The sequence below is a fragment of the Octopus bimaculoides genome, chromosome 4, assembly GCF_046866305.1.
Source record: "Octopus bimaculoides isolate indiv1 chromosome 4, ASM4686630v1, whole genome shotgun sequence".
Taxonomy (NCBI): Eukaryota; Metazoa; Mollusca; class Cephalopoda; order Octopoda; family Octopodidae; genus Octopus; species Octopus bimaculoides.
Window position 1 is genome coordinate 114,884,406 of NC_142931.1, and position 5,707 is coordinate 114,890,112.

A 5,707-nucleotide genomic window follows, 5' to 3' on the forward strand; every position below is an offset into this window, starting at 1 on the left:
TTAATTATCAGGGGGCCAGCACATTTAAAGAATCAAAGAGATTCAGAAATATTATCTGCAATCTCAGGGGATTAAGGTACATTTTAAAAATTAACGTCGACCACTAACGTGGACAATTAATGCGCTAGAAATAGATCACATCTTGTGTCTATTAAGACCTAAAAAGTTCTCAACATGAAACAGATAAATAGATAGATAGATAGATAGATAGATAGATAGATAGATAGATAGATAGATAGATAGATAGATAGATAGATAGGTAAGAGAGTGCGAGTAGAGTGAGAGGGAGGGGGAGGGAGGGAGGGAGGGGGGGAGGGAGGGAGGGAGGGAGGGGGAGGGAGGGAGGGAGGGAGGGAGGGAGGGAGGGAGGGGGGAGGGAGGGAGGGAGGGGAGAGGGATAGATTTATGAATATGAGCATTAAAAATAGAACATTTATGATTCTGAACAAATAAATTTATTTCTTGAAAGTTGTTATTCATAAACTGTTATTTTAATATTTCAGTGATATTTGTTATTACCCTTAGATTTCAGCTGCTGTCGTGAGTAGCTCATAAATTTTTAAGTTAATAGATGTTAGGTTTCCCGCTTCTTTCATTCTTTTTGCATGTCATTATGTAAGTATTATTTACATAGCATTTTACATTCACTAGCCGTCACTCTATGCACACTTTTTAGCTGTGATGCGTTCAGCAAAATAAGAAAACGTGTGTGTATGTGTGTGTGTGTGTGTGTGCGTGTGAACGTATGTGTTTGTATGTATATATGTATGTATAAATATAGGTGTGTGTGTGTGTGTGTGTGTGTATACATACATGTATATATATATGCGAATGTGTTTGCACATAATTCTACATTATATACATATGTATATTGTATATATATATATATGTATATTGTATATATATATATATATATGTATATGTGTATATATATATATGTATGTATATATGTATTTGTGCATATATATGCATGTATATGTGTGTGTGTGTACATATAAGAATACATATTTATACATGTATATTTGAGCATATATGTTTGTTTGTTGGCTTGTGCATATACACATATATGTATGTATATATATATATATATATATATATATATATATATATATACATAATACAAATAGTATGTGAGTATATGCATATATATGTACATGTATGTGCATACCTACATCTACATGTATATATAGATGCATATCTGGTTATAGGAGGTTACAAAAAAATGTGGACAAAATGAAAAACAGAACACAAACAGAGTACAGAAAACACACATGCCACATAGAGAACATTTCCTTCCTCAGCTTCCACCATTCTAAAACTAAGCATTTCGATATATATAACATGCAAAAATATATATAGATATATGTTATTTCATATACCCAATTCCCAGTTTAAGTTACACACTTTAATAGTGTATCCACTTATTTTTTTATTTTTTGTACGTCAATGTATAAGCTCTGAATTTAATATTTTAAAATTCATTCAGGCCTCTCGTTAAATATTCTACGAAAATTTATGCATAGAAAACTATGCACACACACACTCCACACACACACACACACACTCCACACACACACACACACACTCCACACACACACACACTTACACATACATACACACTTACAAATACTCATACATACATACATACATACATACATACAAACATACATACATACATACATATTTAATATACAGAGTGAGACACACACAGAGTCAGAGAGAGAGAGGCAGGAATAGAGAGAGACACACTCACACACACACACTCACACACACACACACAATCACACACACACTCACACACGCACACACTCACACACAAACACACTCACACACACACACACACACACACACACACACAGATATGTATAGATATATAAATGCAAGATCCAAAGATCGAGATGTAGGAAGAAAGTGAGCTTGAAGCAATCCGTTGTAGAAAATATTAAAAACTTTCAGGAACAACAGTGGTTTATTGGGGCCGAAGCTTATGCATTTTTTCCGTTAGCTGAAAAAAATTATTTTATATTTCACGGTTGGCAGCCAGTTTTGCCAGGTGTGCGAATGAAAATCCATGTGTTGTTAAGGAATGGAGAATGTTAATTTCGGGCTACATATGTTTCATAGCCAACCGAACCTCGGAAGTGATAAATATCCAAGCGAGGTGTAAACTGCAGGCCATTCTTCAGATCAAGGGCATCTATTAAATAGAGTTTACATTGTTGTTTGGAGACCCATGTTAACACACAGAGGATGTGTGTGTGTGTGTGTGTGTGTGTGTGTGTGTGTGTGTGTGTGTGTGTGTGTGTGTGTGCTTTTGTGTGTGTGTATGTGTGTGCTTTTGTGTGTGTGCTTTCGTGTGTGTGTATTGGACTTCATTATCCACAAACAAAACAGCTATACTATCTTTATAGAATATTTAACCCTGAGCTACCTTGTAACATCTTGAAAGGCGGAAGACCAAGCGTAAGTTAGTCAAAAATATGATGGACTGTATTAACAATTAGAAAAAAATATACATGGTTTCACTATCTACAGTGAAACTCCTATGTTTGTTTAGTTGTTTGTTTTGCTTGCTTTTCTTTTATCAGCTGAAAATATAACTGAAGATATGTTTCTTCCAAAGTTTGTTCCAGGTCATGTCTAACTAAATGACATCTCCTGATAGGATCTGTTAAGTGATTTTTTGTAAGTCAAGATCACTAAGCAAATCAGGAGAAATCTGCCAGGCACAAATTCTTGGGAAATCGTGCTTCTACTGGTCTGTCATACTTAAGAGGACCCCATATTATGTCTTTTATATTTTAATTATTTCCATTATTAGACTGCAACCATGCTGGGGTACCTCCTTGAAGAAGTTTATTTAGTCGAATGAATCGATATCAGTACTTATATTTTTAAAGCCTGGTATATTTCTATTGATATTTTGCCGAATGTTAATTTATGGGGACATAAAACACCAACATCGTTTGTCAAGATATACAAGAAAGCAAAGTTTTGGAGAATATTACATTGCCTAAAGTTTGCGAAATGCAAATGATTTTAGAAAAAATGACAGAAAGGAAGAATCTGCCAACTATAATTCCATTAATTATGATCCCAAATTCAAATATGTTGTGGCTGTCGCTGTTCCACACTCTAAGTGTTCCCATCCATGACACTGGTATTGGCCACCATATCATATCCTCATACATTATCGTATATATTCTGCCAGCAAGATCCTTGAGGACAGCAATGGGAGTACAGATTGGACGAACGTGCTGTACATTCCAAAAGAAAAGATGTAGAGCAATTACTACGAGCATGGACGCAGGTGTGGCTGTGTGGCTAGAAGCTTGCTTCCCAATCACATGGTTCCGGATTCAGTCCCACTGAATTGCAACTTGGCCAAGTGCTTTCTATTATAGCCACGGTGCGACTAAAGCATTTGAAACACGCCCAAAGTGAGTATATTTACAGGTTATGTGTATAATTCACGTAACCCTCTTGGAGAAATTGGCCTCGTTGCACACCAGATCCATCAAGGTTGATTCGTCGGCAGTTGACTAGGGATTGGCACTCAGGAGCACATTCTGATCCTATATGTAATTGATATCATCACCGGTTTCAATAATTTGATATTATCCCGTGAACCTATAAGCAATAATCCACTAAAGAGGAAATTCTATATCACCCAGTAGAAATCCAAATAAAAGAATCGAGGAAATACAAGGAATGCTCGGACAAGGTATGCTGGGATAGCATATATTATGGTCAAAATCACCTATACAAGGCTCAGAAAGTTTCCAATGGCGTGAAAGAGTAGAGGAAGCCAGGTCCACTGTGAGAGAGAGTATTGTACACATTAAGCATTTTCAGTGGGCAGAAATTAAAGATCCAGCAACAGGAGAAGCGGCAACAACAGCAATGGCGGCACTTTGAAGAGTTTATCATATGCAGTTGGTAGGCAGAGGTAAGAATCAGTTGTATGATGTTGATAAAATTTTTAAAATATCAAAAATATAGTAGCTGTGTGGTAAGTAGCTTGCTTACCAACCACATGGCTCCGGGTTCAGTTCTACTGCGTTGCACCTTGGACAAGTGTCTTTTACTATAACCTCGGGCAGAATAAAGCCTTGTGAGTGGATTTGGTTCACGGAAACTGAAAGAAGCCCGTCATACATATATATATATGTGTGTGTGTGTGTGTGTGTGTGTGTGTGTGTCTGTTTATGTGTTTGCGCTTGTCCCCCCACAATCGTTTTTGACAAGCAATGTTACTGTGTTTACGTCCCCATTACTTAGCGGCTCGGTAAAAGAGGCCGATATAATAAGTACTAGGCTTACAAAGAATACGTCCTGGGCCTGGGGTCGATTTGCTTGACAAATGTCTGTGCACCAGCATGGCCGCAGTCAAATGATTAAAACAAATAAAAGACTATACATATATAAATATATATATATATATAAGAGAGATTTTGTTTGTTTGTCTGTTTGTCCTACAAACCATAATTGAGATACATTCTCATTTATAAGCGTGGGTCTTTTGTCCACTTTCACACTTTGACTATGGTGATGATAATGATGATGATGGTATGTGCCGAGTTAAAGTTCCAAAATTTTCAAATCGGCATCTTTCAATCTCTCTCTCACACTCTCTTTCTTTCGCTCTAAAAGAACGCAGACACGCACACACACACATACACAAACACACATATATATATAAATATATTCACTCAAATATATTCATTCAGATATACTTATTTTTCTGACTTCTCCGTTCAGATATAAATATACAAATTTCTTTCACATAAGCAGAGACAACCTGACAGTGAAGCCATACGCACACAGACACAAATTCACAGTGAAACGAAAATCATCGACACACCAACAATACAACCACACAGCACTTTACCCTGGATTCCTGTTTATAGCGTCGGAATTTCAGTAAAAGCACTGACACCATTCAGCATTTGTAAATTCATTTCACTATTATTTACTGATATTCACACATCATGTGTACATTCATTTCACTACAACTTACTGATATTCCTTATCAAAAACATTCTTCATTCCCTTAAGCTATTCGTCTATATGAAATATCTATTTTCCTTGCATTACTGTACCATAGCGTCCGAATTTCATTTCACTATTACTGATATTTATTATCAAAAAAATGTCTCATAAAAAAAAAACCTTCACAAAAAGAACACCAAACAAACGCAAGACGTGTATCAGAATACGAAGATGAGGCACGCGTACAGATTGCAGATCAGCGACAGAGAAAGAAAGTTCGTCGTGCATCTGAAACCGAACTTCAACGAAATGCCCGACTTGCAGTTATCAAACAAAGAATGGCAGCTCGAAGTGCAGCAGAAAACGAAGACGAAAGACATGCATGACATGCAGCTGATCGCCTTCGAAGAGCATCACATCGTAAGCAGGAAACAACACGAGAAACTGAAAACAGACTTGCAGATAGCCAACAAAGATTGATATTCATCTTTCTTCTACTTCAATTATTACATAGTTTTCTCTTCTAAAAAATGCACACATACAGGAAGAATAAATTATACATATAATAATACATTCAATGTGGCTCCAGATAAACAGTAACAATAATTACCAGATCAACGACGGGTTTTACTGCTAGTATATATATATATATATATATATATATATATATATAAATATATATATATATATATATATATATATATATATATATATA